Source organism: Pongo pygmaeus, chromosome 14 (genome assembly GCF_028885625.2).
Source record: "Pongo pygmaeus isolate AG05252 chromosome 14, NHGRI_mPonPyg2-v2.0_pri, whole genome shotgun sequence".
Taxonomy (NCBI): domain Eukaryota; kingdom Metazoa; phylum Chordata; class Mammalia; order Primates; family Hominidae; genus Pongo; species Pongo pygmaeus.
Window position 1 is genome coordinate 24,960,819 of NC_072387.2, and position 20,608 is coordinate 24,981,426.

General features: G+C 42.3%; 1 protein-coding gene across 4 annotated transcripts in view; it reads right to left on the reverse strand.

The window, feature by feature from the left end:
• LOC129011854 (lysine-specific demethylase PHF2-like) overlaps window positions 1-20,608 on the reverse strand; it is a 77,647-nt gene that overhangs the window by 49,390 nt on the left and 7,649 nt on the right. Inside the window, exon 4 of one of the 4 annotated variants that reach the window (XM_054447170.2) lies at window positions 8,798-8,846. The exons of 2 other annotated variants lie outside the window; for them this stretch is intronic. The gene's annotated coding sequence lies outside the window, so the exon portion shown is untranslated. Of the gene's footprint in view, window positions 1-307; window positions 1,530-8,797; window positions 8,847-20,608 lie in introns of those variants that run through there. One more of the 4 variants, XM_054447172.2, reaches the window with a different exon arrangement.

The window sequence follows — 20,608 nt, forward strand, 5'->3', positions numbered from 1 at the left end:
ACTGAGGGGGTCACATGAAAAGAGGGGGTGTGCTGGAAAGGCAGAGATGCCTCACCCACCACAGCCTTCAGTGTCGGGAGGCCTGGGGCCAGCTGCTATGCAGCAGAGACAGCTACCCAAACCCCAGTGTCCATAAAACCCACAGTCCATAAAATCTGTAAAACAGGAGGCCCGGCAATATGACCTCCAAACCCTGATGGTCTTACTTCCTTGTTTACTTTATATCTGATTATAAAAGTATTATGCTCTTGGAAAACAAGTTGGAAAGTATAGAAAAGTACAAAAGTGGTAGGAAAAAAATCTTTACCTTTAACATGTTGGCATATTCCCTCCCCGTCTTCTATGTTAATTGGCTGACACCAGCCATCGCATTATGTGGGCAGTGTTTCACTTAATATCATCATAAACATATCCCCCCATAGCATTAAAGCCTTGCTGTAAACACCACTGCTGATGACTGCATAATTTCCGATTACGTGAGGACATTGCCATTTACCTAGTCATCCCCTCAACTCCATCATTCAACAGTGTAGAATTCTTGATCAATTAAATGAATATCCAAAATATTCACTGGATATACTTTTAAATTTGTTATGGTGGATTTTTAACAGACATTACAGATAAAGGGCATGGTCTCTTTAAAACTCCAAAGCAGATTTTGCAGCTTACTCCAGTGGTTTCTAAAGAAACCAACTGTATGCAGATGTAGAGCAAATATCTCCTTTGGGAAGCTCTGGGAATGACAGTCTTCTATTCTGGATAAAAGCCTCAGGGACACAAGACAAATGTGACAAGAGAGTAAATGTAGTCCGAGGTCATATTAACAGAAATAGGAACTCTAGACTAAGGGAGGTGAGGCCCCTGTCCTCAGCCCCACCATACCCTGGAGGGTAATGACCTGGCAGGTGCCTTGGGTCCATAGAAAGTGGAAGTGAAGGAGGCCCTCCCAACAACTCCAGGGAACAGGTTTCTGCCTTGTCCCATCCTTCTGGAACATTCTAGCATCTGTTCTTAGCCCCCCACCCCCCGCCCCTTTTATTTGGCATAAAGAACAAGAAAAGCAAAGATTAGGATATGGAAACCTGGATAGGCAAAAGCAGCTTGAGCCCCTCCCTCCAAGGACCTCCAGATGTGCCCTGCCCCAGACCCTTTGACTGTATGGCTGCAGGGCCTGGGGCCTGGAATAGGACACAGCTGTGGTCCTCCACAGCTGGAGAGGGAGTCGGGGGCTATGAGGCTGGGATGGTACCAGCTAGGGCCTCTCTAGCAATTCTTCTAACAGCCAGGTGGACCGTGAGCCGAGGTGCAAGGCCACCGGCTGGTGCTTGGCCCCCTCTGCCTGTGACTCCTGAGCCACTCAGAACATCAGTGTTCGCATCTATAAAATGCGGCACGACCTGGCTCACAGGATGAATGGCAGGTGGCACACATCAGCTCAGATACCCCAGCTACACCTCGGGTCACTGGCACCAAGAGAAGAAAGGACAGAAGACAGTGTGCTTTGGCTCAGGAAAGAGCCTCTGAACACTGGACAACAGAGACTCACCAAGCAACCACAAGAATTAGGTCTTGTTCCTAAGTTCCACCCAGCAGGTGCAATATTCCAGAACCACCATGAAACATTCTCTTACCAAGCAACTGGTAAAAATTGCAGGTTGCCAAGTGTTGCTAGGGGAACTTCACCAAGAACCTAACCTACGGCTTAAATCACTAGGCAAGGGATGCAGATAATTTTGAACAGGTCAGTGATGGAGGCAATGACGCTGCACTCCCCACATGAGTAAACAATGGGCCTGCCCTGAATGTTGTGTCTGCCTGGGATCACCCTGCTGCTCCCACAGTGGGGAACAGCAGCCCCTGCAGAGGCAACTGTCTCCCCAGGGATCCCCCAAGACTTTGAGAAAAAGACCCTGCAATCCCAGCAGGCCAGGAACAGAAGTGCGGCCCCAGTGAGAAACGGCTCCTGGGAGGTGCACACTGAGAGCCCCTGGCCCTGCCGCCCATCACAAGATGGCAGGACTGGGGACCTCCAAGAATGGGGACCAAGGTGTCCCTAGTGAAGGCAGAATTACAATGATCTCTGGGTAAAGAGTGAAATGCACAAACACCAGACCAGGCAGGAAGCAGAGCAGGTGCTGAGCAGCTGGGGAAGGAGCTGGCTCTCCCAGCAACGCCCTTGGGCAGATATGTATTCACAGCCCTGAGCCTCAAGACCTCTGCAGGTGAGGAGTCAGACTAGGAGCAGGCCACACGGCTACATCCCTAAGCAATGGCCAAGCATCGGGGCTGAGGTCCCTGTGGGGCACTGCGCTCTTGACGGATGCTCTCTTGGGCTTCTTCCTCTGACTCCCTCACCAGGGAGGCTGTGACATTATGGCTCATCACTCATCAAGGCCAGAGGCAGAGGGAATCCCTGCACTCAAGACGTGTAGGCCAGGACACCCCACCCACATGGCCCCTGCCCAGGATCTGGGGTCTTCCTAGGATCAAAGCTGAATTCTGTTACAGTGATTTCATTCAGAGAAAAAAATTCAGTGCAAGGGAAAGAATAGCCCAAGGGAGGAAGGAGGGACTCTGGTATCCACCCTGCCCCTAACTCACTATGCAGCTTCAGTTTCCCACTTGTGAAAAAGGGGGGCTTGCTTCCTGAGATGCCCCCAGCCCGCACACCCTACTTACATGCTGCACAGAGGCAGGCGCCTGTGGAGCACGGCCACGGTACAGCCTGCTCCTGATCGGGTGCCTAGCCCAATCCCAAACTTCTACTAGAGTTGACTTTTAACAGAGATGAGTTCAAAAGACCAATTCTACTTCTCCTTCCTTTCCAAAGAGTAGTTTAAAATGTAATAAAATAATATACATTTGGGATCTAGAAGAACCTATGATCAGGAGAAAGCATCTGTGGCCATAAATGGTTAACACAGACATGGTCGGGGCCAGACAGATGTCAGTGGGGAGAGGGGTGCTCGGGACCCTGAGTCCCAGCAGACTGTGAGTGAGCGTGGGTCACAGGAGCCATGGCTGCTGGCCCCCATGACAGGGCCTCACCCACCACACGTCTGCTGAGTGATGCCGATCCCTTGGAGGATCATGGCAGTCTGCCACCTAGCTGGGCTGAGTATGGCCCCAGAGCTGTCGGGATGTCCACACTCAGGTTGGGGAGCCACCCAGAGGTGTGTGAGGGCATCTGGGGAGAAGTGGCCCCTCAAAGGAACACAAATCAAAAAGGAATATTCAAATCTCAGCAGTGCTGCTTAAATGTGCCAGGGTCATAGGGAAAACGGGAGTCAGAAGACACCACCGCCATCAGAGGGGCCGAGGAGACATAAAGACCAGCCCATGGCCTGCGGGGTGGCCCCGGCAGGGGAAGGATGCTGCAGGGAGGACCACGTCACAAGCAAGCCTGCAGCCTCCTTGGTGGTAATGGACACTGGCTCCTGCCATGGAGACGTCAGATATGCACATTCAGGAACACTAGCCAGGGTACGTGGAGATGCTTGGTACCACGTTTGCAACTTTTCTGTAAATCTAAAATAATTCTAAAATTAAAAGTTTATGGGGGAAAACAAAGCAAACAAGGCTTGATCTCACAATGGGAGTCAAACAAAGAGGAGAATTAAGAAACAGATGAGCTTTCCACCTCTGCAGACTGAGCTTCCAGGAAGCACCTGCCCTGGAGGTCTGTGGGGCTCCAGCAGCTCTGGGGCAGGTGCGGGAGACAGTGCAAGGGCCTGTTCCCAGCCTGTCAGAGCACGGGGCCCTTCTCATATCTGACTCCTCAGGGAAAACCTGCTCTTTCTGCCTTCATTAGAAAGCACCAGGGCTACTGACACAGCTCTACAACTCTAGAGAGGAAAGGATTTAAAAGTGAGTGAACTCAGTAATTAGATAACTGCACATTAAACTATAGTGAGGTACTCTTTCTCACCTTTCAGGTTGAATTGACAAAGATCAAAAGCTCAAAATATGTGTCGCCCAGTGTGTAAAGAAATCAGTACAACCTATCTGACGATTTTAAAATCTGAAAAGCTGTATCCTTCAGCCCAGCAACTTTACTTATTGGAATATATCCAGCTGATATACATGCATGTGTCCACAAAAACTTACAGAGCAGGATAGCCATGGAGCAACACTGCAGTGTCCTCAGAGGAGAAATGAGCTACATGCCAACCAGAGGAAGTGGGAACTGCAGGAGGAACATGTTTCCTGGAGCCCCAGCAGCCAAGAGTGAGGACCCAGGGTCACTGCAGAACCTCATTCACAGCGCACTGCTGTTTGGGTGAGGAGAGGAAAAGGGGGTGGCTGTGGAAACCAGACATCTCTGCAGCTGGGAGTCGGTTCCAGAGAGAAGAACAGGGAGACGGGGAGAGGCACGCATTCCACTGCATTTCTTTCAAATACTCTTTTCAAAATTTTTCTTACCATGTGCTAATGTTCTGTTTGCAAAATAAATTCAATCCAAAAATTTAAATGAATAAATGCAGGTAATGCTTTATCAAAATAAATAAATACAAGAAAAGACAGGTGGGTCACTGAGTTCAATTTCCAAGTGATAAAGGCACAATGCATTCAGCAGGTGGTTAGTCATTTCTTGCACTCAACTGGGTATAACTGTGTCCCCCAGGAGACAGCTGGCGATTTCTGGAGATACTCTGGGTAGTCACAAATGTGGGTAGGGGTGGGAAGCAAGGTGCTCCTGTCATCTGGTGGGTGGAGACAATGACTCAACATCTACAGTACACAGAAAGCCCCTACACAAAGAATTCTCCAGCCCAGACGTCAGCGTTGCAGAGGCTGAGACACCCTGCCCACCACACACAGTTTCCCTACACAGTGTCTGCTGTGGGGCCAGTTTCAATTATTAGAAAGGTTTCCCTCAAACTGAACCCAAATCTGCCTGCTTACAAAGCTTCCTGCTCCCAACTTCCACTGAGCACTTGGCTCCCTCCCAGCACTGTTGTTGAGGCAACTGTTTTGTAGAAGGAACTAGAGAAAGAGACATATTAGGACATAACTAAGCCTCAGAGTCCCTGGAGGCTCTGGGAAAGCCTCCAAGGTCCCTTTCTTCTTCACTCCATGGAGTGAACGATGGCCCTTCAAGTGGCCAGAAAGACTTCCCTAAACATAAGTACCATCAGAGCCACAAACAGAGATTTCATAAAATGGTTTGTTTGTTTGTTTGTAAGATGGAGTCTCAGAGTCTTGCTCTGTTGCCCAGGCTGGAGTGCAGTGGCATGGTCTTGGCTCACCGCAACCTCCGCCTCCCTGGTTCAAGCAATTCTCCCGCCTCAGCCTCCTGAGAAGCTGAGATTACAGGCATCTGCCGCCACCCCCAGCTAATTTTTGTATTTTTAGTAGAAACGGAGTTTCACCATGTTGGCCAGGCTGGTCTCAAACTCCTGACCTTGTGACCCTCCTGCCTCGGCCTCCAAAAGCACTGGGATTGCAGGCATGAGCCACTGTGCCAAGCCCATAAAGTGTTTCTGGGGGGCAGAGAGTGGGGGGACAGTGGGGAAGGGGGCTTCAGTAAGGCTGGGCTCATCCTCTGAGTCCCACAGACTCGGGCCTCTCAGGTACAGGCTCCCTCCAGGTCTATGCCCTGTGACCTCCTAAGGGAGTTACTCTCATTGCTGGCTTAACTTTCAGAAGGGCTGTGCCTGGCCTGAGGAATCATTTCTCACAGTCCCCAGGCTAGAATGGACTTCTCACCCTAGCTGACTCCAGAGCTCACCTGGAACTGCTCCCCGTCTACCCCACAGTCCCATCCCAACACAATGCCACACAACTTGGATAAAGACAGAACCATCCCAACACAATTTGGATAAAGACAGAACCATCTTTATCCAAATGTACACCTGTGACAGGAAGTGATGTGCCTGCCCAGAGCCATACAGTGCAGGATGCAGGCCCTGCCCCCAGAGCATCTGGTCCGGCATTGAGATAAATAGGTCCGCAGAGCTATGGTTCTGCCACCAGCTGCTGTTCAGAGATTGGGAGAGATATGCAGCAGCTGCTCAACCTTGCAAACACACAACTGCCCAGGAACCCAGCCCACTGTTCCAGGGGCCTCCAGGGAGGTGACCCTGTGCTGCTTCTTTACCTGCCCACCCTGCCATGCAGCCACCTCCTTCTCCAGGATCCAAGTCACATGCCTACACAGTGGGCAGGCGGCACAGACGGCCAATGGCAGGATCAAGGGCTACCCAGCAGACAGGAGGCCCATGCTGCTGGAGAGGGGTCCGGTCAGCGAGGCCAATGGTGGCTCATGCCTGTAATCCAGGCACTTTGGGAGACCGTGGTGGGCAGATCATGAGGTCAGGAGATCGAGACCATCCTGGCCAACATGATGAAACCCAGTCTCTACTAAAAATATAAAAATTACCTGGGTATAGAGCCACGTGCCTGTAATCCCAGCTACTTGGGAGGCTGAAGCACAATCACTTGAACCTGGGAAGCAGAGATTGCAGTGAGCTGAGATCGTGCCACTGCACTCCAGCCTGGCAACAGAGTGAGACTCCGTCCCCCCCAAAAATTAATTAATTAAAAAAATACTAAATGAAATAGGAGGGCATTTTTTGAGTATAAAGGAGGGGACAGAACAGAAACTTACAGAACTTCACAATGTTAATTATAAAGATTATGGAGGAAAAAAACCTAAAGGGCTAAAAATGGGACTTTTAGAAGATGACAGGAGCTAAAATGCAGCTTCTGAATCTCCCTAAAGATCCCATAAAAATCAGAGAAATGGGAGGGTGCGGTGGCTCACGTTTGTAATCCCAGAAATTTGGGAGGCTGAGGCAGGCAGATCACTCGAGGTCAAAAGTCTGAGACCAGCCTGGCCAACATGGTGAAATCCTGTCTGTACTAAAAATGCAAAACACAAAAAATTAGCCAAGCATGGTGGCAAATGCATGTAATCCCAGCTACTAGGGAGGCTGAAGCATGAGAATGGCTTGAACCCAGGAGGCGGAGGCTGCAGTGAGCTGAGATTGCACCACTGCACTCCAGCCTGGGTGACAGAGCAAGACTCCATCTCAAAAAAAAAAAAATCAGAGAAACTAGAATTTCTCTGGTAAAACAACAAACTGATGAACATCTATATGAAAACGACAAGGCCCCTCATCCCAATCCCAGAGAAGAGAACAAATAGAAACAAACCATTTACAGTTAAAAAACTGGGGACAGGCGAAATGGCTCATGCCTGTAATCCCCAGCAATTTGAGAGGTTGAGACAGGAGGACTGCTTCAGTTCAGGAGTTCAAGACTAGCCTGGGCAACAGAGTGAGACCTCATCTTTACCAAAAAAAAAGAAAAAAAAGAAAAAAAAGCTAGCCTTCGTAGTGTGTGCCTGGAATCCAGGTACTCAAGAAGCTAAGGCAGGACGATCCCTTGAGCCCAGAAAGTTGCAGTGATCTAGTGCCACTGCATTCCAGCCTTGGCAACAGAGCGAAATTCTGTCTCTGGAAAACAAAAAACAAAAATACTGGTGTGGTATAAGCACCTATGCAAGAGAAAGCAGGAGGAAGGAGAATGTCTAATGGATCTGACAAGAGGCGATCCCCAATGTACTGCATCCTTAATGAAAAGCACAGCAGCCTGATTTAGGAATATTAGCCAAAACAGAGGGTAGTTATGCTCATTGCAATTTGCAGATGAATGAAAAAGGCCTATGATAAAGTCTGAAGACCACAGAGCACACTCAAAACCATCACTGTCTAATAGAATTTGCTGTGGTAAAAATATTGCTCTATATTGTCAATGCCCAATACAATAGACACTAGTCATCACATGTAACTATTAAGCACTTGTAACATAGCTGATACAGATGAGAAATCAAAAGTTTAAAGTTTAAGTTATTATTAAGTAAAGCTTATTTAAATTTAGCTTTAAGTAGTCACACATGTAATTATTAGATCCCACTGGACAGCACAGTTCTAGCCCACACTGAGAAGAAACTGCTGAGAATAAACTCCAAACTGAAAACACGGGTAAAGGCAGAAAAGGAAAAAGGTCCAAATGAAGATGAAAAAGATAAAAGATGTGAACAAGAAAGCTCTGAAAGAATGAGATCTTTTTTTAAATTTCATGAAAATAAAAAAGAATGAGCTCCAGAGCCATAAAGCTACAAAGCTACCCTGGCCTACAAATCCCTCCTACCAGTGCAGAAAAAATAATTTCACATAAAAATGAGCCAACAGAAAAGTACTATGGTCAAATAATACGTAAAGTTACTATAAGCAAAAGGAATAAGAAACAGAAAAACATAAGAATAAGGGTCTAAACAACAGAAAATGAAAGTATCTGAAAACACATATCCACCAACAGATGAAAACTGTAAATTATTTCAAAGTGAGCCAAGGGAAATTAAGATGATGACAAAAGATGTTGAATAACACAAGTAAAATTACAAACAGAAATAAGTTGACAGAACTCAAGAAAAGAATTAAAGAGAAATCTTGTCAGAAATGAAGACTAACCAGAAGATATGAAAGAGTGAATTAATACAGAAGATAATGTTTTAAGAGTAAAAGAATGTTTTTAAAAAAGGAGGAATAAGGAGGAAAGCTGTAATACAACAAAATAAATTACTAATGAGATAATAAGGATTTGTAATGCAGTGACAAAAAAGATAGAAAAAGAAGATCCAACATACATGTAACAGGAGTCACCAAAGAAAGAAACCAAACCAATGCAATAAAATGGATATTAGAAACTAGAATTCGAGAAAACTTTGCTGAAATTATAACTGAAACTTTAAAAGACTTGAGACTTTATCTTTAATGTGCATACCACATACCTGGAAAAAGTGACCCAGAATGACCAACACCCGAACATATTTTGAACTTCTGTGAACAAGAAAAAAAAATCTTTTGAGCTTACAAGCAGAAAGAGGAAATTACTTATACAAAAAACAAAAATTAGACTCTCATCAGATTTTGACAAACTTTTATGTCACAAAACAATGAAGTAACATAAGTTTAAAATATTTAAAGAAAACATTAACCAAGGATTTTATATCTAGCAAAACCGAATTTAAATACCACCATCCCTCTGTATCCATGAGTTCTCCATCTATATATTCAACAAACTGCAAATCAAAAAAAAATTTAATTAATTAAATTATTTTTTTGAGATGGAGTCTCACTCTGTCGACCAGGCTGGAGTGCGGTGGCACAATCTCTGCTCACTGCAAGCTCCACCTCCTGGGTTCACACCATTCTCCTGCCTCAGTCTCCCAAGTAGCTGGGACTACAGGCACCTGCCACCACGCCTGGTTAATTTTTTCTATTTTTAGTAAAGATGGGGTTTCACAGTGTTAGCCAGGATGGTCTCAATCTCCTGACCTCGTGATCTGCCCACCTTGGCTTCCCAAAGTGCTGGGATTACAGGCGTAAGCTACCACGCCCAACCAAAAAAAATTTTTTTAATGTGTCTGTACTGAACATGTGCAGACTTTTTGTCATTATTCCCTAATAATAGTGTGTAACAACTGTTTACATAGCATTTACACTGCATTCGGTATAAGTAATCAAGGGATGATTTAAAGTATACACGAGGATATGCATAAATACCACACCATTTCATATCAGGGACTTGAGCATCTGCAGATTTCACTGTCCATGGGGGGGGTCCTACAACCGATGTCCCACAGATACTGAGAGACAATTTTAGAGCAATGACAAACTGCTCTAAACCTTGTGCAAGAACCCAGTAAATTTTGTTCCCTTTACCTTTTCCTGGAGGATATACTAGAGAATATGCTTCAGATGACCAAAATCACTGGAGAGGCATCCACATTAATAGGAATCATTTATATTAAGTCATGCATCACTTAATGGTGGAGTATGTTCTGAGAAATGTGTCCTTACATGATTTCACTGTCATGTGAACATCAGAGTGTACTTATACAAACCTAGACAGTACAGCCTGCCACACTTCTAGGCTATATGGTATACAGGGTACAAAACTGTACAGCATGTTACTGTACTGAATACTCATGCCAACTGTAACACATGGTGTTTATCTAAACACAGAAAAGGCAAGATATCGTATTATAATTAAGGGACTCCCATTACATATGCAGTCCATCATTGACCAAAATGTCATTATGTGGAGCATCACTGTACTTTCTAAAAGAATTGAGAATGGTGGTAATAAGGAAGAAAGTAATTATGTGACTGCTTTATGTACTTGATAATATAGATACAATACAATTATCAAAATTGAGAGGATGGTGAGAGCATATAAATAGTAGAACATGTTTCTTGATTGTCTTGTTATTAACTGAGAGTAAAATGCTAGGGAAAAACGGGATGAAAGGTTACTAGCTCATTTCAATATTGCTCAGAGCAAAAAACCAACACATAATACCCTCCACCCCAAAAGAGAAGGAAATTAGAACACCATATAAAGGTACTAATATAACGGTAACCAACAGAACTAAAACACAAACTGTACTGGTGGTGTATGTTAACTGATAAGCTGGGAACTACTTACCCAGAATCCCATTCACTGTATGGTTCTGGGTTAGAGTTGGTCTAAATGGCTAATTTGTATAGGCTGTCTGTCCCTAATCCAAAAATGTGAAATCTACAACACTCCAAAATCCAAACTTGTTGATCAACAACATGACTCTCAAAGGAAATGCTCATAGGAGCATTTCAACATTTCAGATTAGGGATGATCATGGTAAGTAAAATGCAAATATTCTAGAACCCCAAAATATTTGAAATCCAAAACACCTCTGGTCCCAAGCATTTCAGATAATGGATACTCAACCTGTATACAATTTGTTTGAAATGTGGAAGTGAAGAAGCAGCTATTATTCTGAAGGTTTTCACAGTAAAATGCAATGAAAGACAGATACAGAGGTGCCCAGAAAGTTCCAGCTTTTATTCTCTTTCACTCTATGTCCAGCTCTTTATTTGGACCAGTGGTCACTTTGCTGACCAATAGTAGCCCAATCCCACCACCAGATGCTTGGGTGCAAACCTACAGAGGATTCTAAGACAAACCTTACATGGCAAGAGCTTCCCACAGTGCCCTCAAGCTCCTCCTTCAGAATCTCACTTCGGGGGCTGGATATACTTGACTTCTCAGATTTCCCAAACAGCTCCAACTTGTCTACCCATTGTCATTGATTTGAATGATCTGGTCAGTGGACTTCTCTGATCCCCCAATTCCCTGTTCCAGATACACAACTCATTTAGTCCCCTCAAAATTGTATACAGTCTACTTTCTACAATAAATTCCTTATCATTACATAGTCTGAATGCCAGTCTGAAAGATAAATCTTTCTAAATACAAAAATATATGCTGAGGCCAACCCAGGCAACTGAAACCAACCTGGCTAACATGGTGAAACTCCATCTTTACTAAAATACAAAAATTAGCCAACCGTGATGGCGCAAGTCTATAGTTCCAGCTACTTGGGAGGCTGAGTCATGGGAACTGCTTCAACCCAAGGGGCAGAGGTTGCAGTGAGCTAAGTCTCACTGCACTCCAGCCTGGGCAACAGAGCAAGAATGTCTCAAAAAATATATGTGTGTGTGTGTGTGTGTGTATACATATATTTATATATTCTGAAAGAGCAAATAACATGGACAACAAAATGACACTGAAAAGACATGCCTAAAATTAAATGTAACACAAAACAAAAAAGATTCCAAATTTATTAAACAATGGAATAATCTCCAGAATATATCTTAAGTTAAAAAAAAACAAGATGGATAAAATATACACAGTATACTCTATTCATCTAAGAAGAGGGAAGAAATAGAAATATATGTTTCTCATATTAAGAAAACAGTAGAATGAAATGTTAAAAAAAATTAGTAGTTGCCTTTAGGAAATGAAAACAAATGAAGCAGAAGTGACAAGGACAGAATCCATATTCTGTATGAAATACATATTGTTTTTGTAGATTTCATTTTAGAACTACGTAACTTACATAAACAAAATTAAAATTTTAAGAAGTCTAGAAATAAAATAAAAACAAATGAACTGAAATCTGTATCTAATTCTTTAATGGTATAATCATAAAGAGAGGAAATATTCTAAGTGATTTCAAGTTATACTGACTGTATATTCCTAGTAGAATATACTCTAGTGACAAAAAGAAAATAAATCTTGATCATGTATGTATTGTAGAATCAAAGAAACAAATACTTCTGTGGTATTTTAATTCTATCACTCCTAGTGTCTCTGAACACCCAAGACTTTCAGCATGGGAGATCAAAGTAATGGTAAAGAACCTGCAGTCTTAAATTTGAAATAGAAGTATCTATATGAAGTGAAGACGTTTTATTTTGTATTAAAAAGCATATTTCTACTTCTGTCCACTGAAAATGCCTAGAAACAATGACCAATCCCATAGTAATGACTAATGACCAATCCCATAGTAATCCCCACCCATTTGTAATCTTCAACCACCATTTCCCAGTGAAAACAATCCAGACTCCTTTAGGAAATGACTGTTTCTATGTCTGAAGCAAAAAAAAAAAAAGACATAATGACCCTGGAACATGCTGTCATACCAGACAGCAACACTGACTAACAAGGGTCGTGTCCAAAATGGTTGGGAATGAATTTTAAAGAGACTCCCACTGGCCAAAAGTGTAATAACTTGAACATGGTTAAGGACAGCAATTTAGTGAAACGTATTAAATATATTTAAATCCATTCTACTGTTCCCGTGTAGGACAGAATAGTTTACTGCAAAACAATAGCTACTACCACAAACTTAATTTCTAACAAAAGATGAAATAGAAAACTCATCTGTTTGTAGAATTCAGAGAGCTAATGAAAGAACAGGGATTAGTAAGACTAAGATTTCAAAAATAGTGAGCTATAGTGAGGTAAGGGGATCGTCTGCAGCTGCTTTTCCCCTGGGGCATTTGCAGATTCTGGTCACAAAAAGAGATTTTGAGAAATAAGGCTTTTTTCCCCAGGCAATGTACCTCTACTGGAAGAAGAAACCATCAGAGATTCTGGTGTTCACTGAGAGCTAGATTGGCGAAACTGAAGACCTGAGGGAATCGCAAATGCCTCAGTGAGTGGAACAGAGTAAAAAGGCTAAACCAAAAACTTCTGAAAAGCAAAGCAGAATTTGAAAGCCTTGCAGCTTCAAGAAGATAAGAGTTCAGAACCTGCTAATGCAGACCTTAGTAAATACAGTTCTCAGTGATAAGCCCTGGAAGGCTGTGTCTTCCACAAACAGGAGCAAATTACAGCAACTGGAAACCTTATGGGCTATTAGTAGGGGGTGTAACTCAGTAGTTACCTTGGAAACTGGCATTATCTGCTAAAACTGAACACACACACACACTCAACAGAAATGTATAAATATTCACCAAAAGACATGTACAACAATGTTTTATAGCAGCATGTTTTATAATTTCCAACACCTGGAACAACCCAAATGTCAATAGCAGAAGAGGCTTAAGTTTTAAGGTACATGGGCACAACCAAGCCAAATGTCCAACAATGATAGACTGGATTAAGAAGTGGTTTTTAAAAACTGGTATAGTCATACCATGAAAAAATATACAGCAAGAAAATGACTTACAACTGTTAGCTTAATTTTGCAAATGCAATACCGACAGAAGTCAGAACAAGACATTCTGTATAATGTTACATACATTTCTAAACCAGGCTAAATTTATCTCATGATTTTAGAAGTCAGGATAGATCCCTGGAAGTCAGTGACTGAAAGGAAACACAAGGAGGACTTCTAGATTCACAGTATTGTTTTATTTCTTGATCTGGATACTGGTTATACTCGTGTGTTTACTTGGTGAACATTTAACTGAGCTGTATATTTACAATTTGTGCACTTTTCTATGCACACAATTTAACAAAGTTTGCTAAATATATGCTTAAATCCATGAATGCATGATGATAATAAAAACCAACAACAAATTGGCCGTCTGGTGGATACAGAGAAATCGTGGTAGACACTGAGGTGCTACCCAGTTCCTCCTTCAAAAACGGACTTGCCTTAAGTGCTGAAAGTGCTGTCAATCAGCCCCTTCAGGAATTGCCTCACCTACAGGGAACAACCCTGTTCAAGGTCATACCCTTCCCAAGGTAACCCACATCCAGTGACTAACTGATATGGCAATATAAAGGCCTGGACACCTCAGCTGCAATTCTGGGCAACTCAGAAGAGCCATTCTTGCCCCAGGCTCCCATTCTCACTCCAGGCTCCCCATGGAGGTTGGCCAAAGCTGGTGCTGGGCCTGCACTGTATTTGCCTAGTGCTCCTCACTCCCATATGTTGATTTCAAAGAAAAAAAGAAAACAACAACAACAAAAAAAGCTGATTAACTTCCAATTGAAAACTAAGTTTGAAAGCTAGAGAACCTCTCTGAAAACACAGACTCTCCTCTCCTGCAGCAGGAGGGCAGAGAAACCTAAGGACCAGAACCAGCACTTAATTATCACTCATTCATTCATACTTATGTATCTCAGAGCTATATAGATTGAATGGATGGACGGACTAACAGATTAGATATCTAAATCTATATGTGTTGGGCTTCAAAGGTTGAACCCCCAAAGGCAGCAGGTCTGCCACACCCAGATCAGGGACCTGGCTGGGAAAGAACAAGACTCTGACACATGGAATGGCAACATCTGGGTTGGTGCTCCCAAAAATCTTGTCTCTCCAGATTCCTGAACCTTCTGCCAACAACTAGTGAGCCTCGAAGAGAACCCCAAGCCTCAGGTAAGATTGAGGCCCCAACTAAAACCTTGATTTCAGCCTGATGAGAACCCGGGCAGAGAATCCAGCTAAGCAATGCTCTGACTCCCGACCCACAGAAACTGTAAGATAGTAATTATGTGTTTTAGGCTACTGTTTGTGGTAGTTTGTTACACAGCAGTAGAAACTAAAACTACCACCAAACCTGCATCTGTAATGTAAACTTCCCTCCTGAGCTTCAGATATGTTATCCAAATGTCCATTTGGTTTCTCCACGTGGATAACCTGTAGGCACTTCAAACTCAACATTTCCAAAGCTTAATCCATAATCTTCCTCTCATGTTTCCTATCGTAGTAAGTAGTATCACAATCTACCCAGTTTCCCATGTCGGACATCTGAGAATCTTCACGATACTTCCTTTGCTCCCTTTGCTTCATCTCCCTTTAGTCAGGGGAATTTTAAAAACATATTTTGGCCTCCACCTTTACTCATTTCTCAGCTTGCTCAGAAGCCAGGCAGGGAAGGAAGAAAACTGGTACTCAGGCCCCCCCGGCTCCTACTAACAGCACCGAATTCTATGAAAAAGAAAAAAAAAATCAAGATTAAGGAGTTCCAAGTAATCAAGAATTTATCAGACAAGATGGTCAGGCGAAGGTCTCTGAAGATGTGACATTTGAGCAGAGACCTAAATGAATTAAAAGAATGGGAAGACCAGTATAGTTCACACCTCTAATCCTGGCCAACATGGGGAAACCTCGTGAAACCAAAAAACACAAAATTAGTCAGGCATGGTTGTACATGCCTGTAGTCCCAGCTACTCAGGAGGCTGAGGTGGGAGAATTGCTTGAATCCGGGAGGCAGAGGTTGCAGTGAGCCGAGATCTTGCCACTGCACTCCAGCCTGGGCAACAGGGTGAGACGCCGTCTCTAAGTAAATAAATAAATAGATAAGAATGGGAAGACACACACAAAGATCTAAAGAAGATCATTCAAGGCAGTAGTTGCAAGTAAAATGGATCTGATGTTGGGATGTTGGGTGAGGCATGTTCAAAGCCTAGCAAGAAGGCCAATGTGGTTCACCCAAAGGGAACAAAAGAGGAAAAATATAGGGGATGCGGTCAAAAGATTCGAGAAGCAGGAGTCAGATCATGAAAAGCCTTATGGACCATTTTAAGAACTTTGAATTTATTTTGAATTTGATGATGTCGCGGATTATATTTCCCAACTGTCAAAAGTATCTCTCATCCCACATGCCTTCCTGCAATAAGATTTTGCCAATCCTGGCCAGGCGCCGCGGTGGCTCACACCTGTAATCCCAGCACTTTGGGAGGCCGAGGCAGGCGGATCACAAGGTCAGGACATCAAGACCACCCTGGCTAACACGGTGAAACCCTGTCTCTACTAAAAATACAAAAAAAAAAAAATTAGCCGGGCGTGGTGGCGGGTGCCTGTAGTCCCAGCTACTCGGGAGGCTGAGGCAGGAGAATGGCGTGAACCCAGGAGGCAGAGCTTGCAGTGAGCTGAGATCGCGCCACTGCACTCCAGCCTGAACAACAGAGTAAGACTCCGTCTCCAAAAAAAAAAAAAAAAAAAAAAATTTGCCACTCCCTCATTAGAAACAGAAATTTCTTTTACCACCTCTTTTCATCTAGCAGGTCCAGTGACTATTCTGACCAACAAAATACGGCTAAAGGCACACTGTGTAGTTCCAGGCCATAGCCCTTAATTGGTCTGACAGTTTTTATTTCCCTCTTCCTGCTGCCAGGTAAAAAAAATGGGACTACTCTGAGAGCAGCATGCTGTGAGAAGCCGAGGCCACATGCAGAGATTCTGAAGAATGAGATGCCCTTGTGCAGAGAGAGGCCGAGAAGCACTGAGGAGCCAGACATGTGACTGAAGAAGCCATAATGGAAGGGATTCTCCAGCCTCAGCAACACCATATGGAACAGAAGAACTGCCCACCTGAACCTGTCATGAATTACTGACCCCCCAAAATTGTTAGCACAATAAAACGGTTTTTAGGCTACAAGGCTTTGGAATATCTTATTATACAGCAACAGATAACCAAAAGACAGGGGAAGAAGGCACTGAAGGAATGTAAGCAAAGGAATGACATAATCTGATTTATGTTTTACAAAGAACCTTCCTGTTGCTGTATGTTAGAAAACAGTCTTAGTCAACAGAGGATGGTAGCTTAAATTAAGTTAATAAGAACAGAGGAGAAAGTCATGAGATGTTATTAATAGATTTAGAAGGGGGACACATTTAAAATGGTAAGCTGATTCTGAAGCTAATTTGGAAGAATAAACTTGTGAGAATACCAAAGAAATTTTTGAAAAACAAGAATAGGAGACATGACCAAGTATTCAAATATACTGTTAAGCTTTTGTAACACAACCTGTGCATTATAAATTAATTGCAGTCACAGAAAAGATCTTCATATTTACACAGAAATTTAATATAATAAAGGTGGTATTTCAAATCAATGGATTAGTCAATACAATGATGCCACATCAAAAAGAAAAGACTAATTCATACCAAATTTTAAAATATATGGGTGTTGCCAGATGTGGTGGCTCATCCCTATAAAACCAGCACTTTGGGGAGGCTGAGGCAGGCAGATCACTTGAGCCCAGGAGTTTCAGACCAACCTGGGAAACAAAGTGAGACCGTGTTTCTACAAAAAAAATTAAAAATTAGCCAGAGGTGGTGGCATGCACCTGTAGTCCCAGCTACTTGGTAGAGGCTGAGATGGGAGGATCTCTTGAGCGTGGGAGGTTAAGAATGCAGTGAGCCATAATTGCGCTGCAACACTCCAGCCTGGGTGATAGAATGAGACCCATCTCAAAGAGCGCGCGCGCGTGTGTGTGTGTGTGTATGTGTGCATGCATGCAAGAGACAGACAGAGAGATTAAGAAAAAAACAAAGCCATAAAGCTATTAGGAAAAATACTAAAGAATATTATTGGATTGAGAAAGATTTTCCTAAGCAAGACAAACAAACAGCCCCTATAACAACACTGATATTTTCCTACAAGAAAATGAATGAATTCTGTCACAAAAAGACACTGCTAATAAAGAAACAAACAGGAGGTAAAAGAATCGACATACAATCAGCTACCAAAAAGTTTACATAACTAACAGATAAGGTTGTCTTGTCTACTAATAACAATATTTATTGGAAAAACTGTTCAAGAAATATGGGGCAATTCAAAGATAAGAGATCAGTAAATATATAAAAATATGACCATCTCGTTAATAATTTTTAAAGTGTAAAATAAAATTAGACCACATTTGTGACTACATTTTTCACAAAAAAGTAATACTGGAACACATATAAGAAAATAATTATGCCTAGAATGAGGAGGAAAAAACCTTCAGCAAAATTATAACTATGAGGTCCATTGTATTTGAGAGGTAAGAAGAAGATGATTTTTAAAACTTTTTACTTTAATGAGTTTCTCTTTTCAATTAGATACATTACTTTTACACAATTGGGAAAAAACCCTTTTTAAAACATTTCATGCTATATTATGGAAATCTAGGGATATAATGGAAGAAATGTAAAGCTAAGCTGCATGAAGAAATATAATCCCCTTTTAATGATGATCTCTATTAACAAACTATCAGCAACTTAAGATATAAGATTTCAACAAACAAGAGAATTTAGCAAAAGAAGGCATAACATTAAGTAAAGCACTCAGTGAACAACAGTTAATTTGTTTCTCCTTTCACTCAGAAAATTCTTCAAAAGGTCATTCTACTCATTTTCTAAAAGGCCCCTTAGACCATAATGGGGGTGAGGTTTACACTAAAATTCACGTAAGTTTTTATCTAAATGAGAGAAAAAACAAAGAAAATAACCATGCTGGGGGAAAGCACCCAGTACATCAGCTCTAGACACCAGGTAACAAATACTAACCAGGAAGACGCCCACACGACACGGAAGTCCTCCTCCCAACAATCAGGGGAGTGAACTTGGAAGCACATCATCCCCTGCCCCAGTAAAGCTCTCAGATGATGACACAGTCCCAGCCAACCGCTTGACTGCAACCCCAGGATACCCTGCACCACAGGCACCCAGCTACGCCCCTCCCATCTCCCTGACCCGTACAAACTGCAGGATGATAAATGTCTGTTGTTCTAAACTGCTAAATTTTGAAGTAATGTGTTTTGCAGCAATAGATAACTAATACACTGTGAGTCTAAGTGCTGGAAAGTTAGCACCAATTTCCCCCAAGAAAAGAAAAGTAAGACTTCATCCCAACAGATCCCTGCTGGCTACAGAAAGGATAATACTGAAATTCTAACTAAAAGGCCATCAATAATGTCCCTAAAGAAACAGCACCAATACCAACACTGTAAGTAAGAAAAAAAAGGAAGAATACTTCTTTTATTCATATCTAAAATCACGTATCCTTCCTAGATGTCTCTCAACTGAGAGACTAGAATTTCTGGTAAATATTTCAGATACTTAAAAAAATGACTGAACATCTTCTATGTGTCTGGCGCTATGCTGGGTGCTACAGATACAACCACAAAGTTAAGCCTGATCTCTGCCCCAACACCTTAAGAAAAAATTTCATTGTGTATATGAGACTTACAAAATGGTATCATGGGATGTATATAGATAGTAAAATGGTTACTATAGTGAAGCAACATATCTACCATTGTGTTTGTGTGTGTGTGTGTGTGTGTGTGATGAGCAGCTAAATTACTTATTTAATAAAAATCCCTAATACGATTTTATGAACTATAGTCTTCCTGTTACACATAAGCTCTCCAGACTTCTTCATTCTACATTATCTGCCACTTTGCTATCTGTATGATCCCATTTCCTTCCTCCTCCTGCCCAAGGTACCCACTGTTTTATTCTCCATCTCTGTATATTTGACTTTTTAAAAATACTCCACATATGCATTAAAATTAAAAATATTCCACATATAAGTGAGATTATATAATATTTGTGTGTGTGTGTGTGTGTGTGTGTGGTCTATTTCACTTAGCATAATGTCCTCCAGGTCCATCCATGTTGTGGCAAATGACAGAATATCCTTCTTTTTAAAGGCTGAATAATATGTTGTATAAACACACACATACACACACATTTCCTTTATTGATTTGCCATCAACAGACATTTAGGTTGTTTCCATATCTTGGCCACCTTCTGAATAACACTGCAATGAACATGGGAGCACAGACACCTTTATGAGGTGATTTCATCTCCTTCAAGTATCCGCCCTGAAGGGGGACTGCCCTAGCTATACTTTTGAAACACAAAAATTTCTATAAAATAAGGGATTTTTAAGTGATAAATGATTCTAAGGATATATTGTTTTATTATAGAGTTGACACAAGATTTGTTTCTTTATAAATTACTTGCTAGGGATCTTCTATTTGATCACCCAAGATAACAGTATTGCTATAAACAATTACTAATCAGCACTTACTGAGCACAAGTACCAGGCACTAAACACATTATATACCTCATTGGATCCCACAGTTGTCATTATCCCAATTAGTCTCTCAGTCTGAGTCTCTGCCACTCTCCTTTTATTCTCCCACCACTTTCCTTATTCATACTTCCAGAGACGCCATCCTGAACCCCCACAGCAGTAAGCCTCTCCTATATGGTTCTTATAACAACTGCAATTACATAACCAGATGATATATTGTTTAATATCCACTGTTGTACTAGAATGTAAATTCCATGGGAGCAGGGAAGGTATCTTTCTTGTAATTGTTTTATCCCCTATGGTTGGGAGTTTTAAAAGGCAATCAGTAAGTGCTTGCTAAAGAAAAATGAACTGGTATGTTACACCGCCTCTTGCTGCCCTCAACAACCACCTTTTTATTGCCTAGGGCAGTATGCTTCTAACTATTGTCCAATAACACGTGGTCTCCGTGA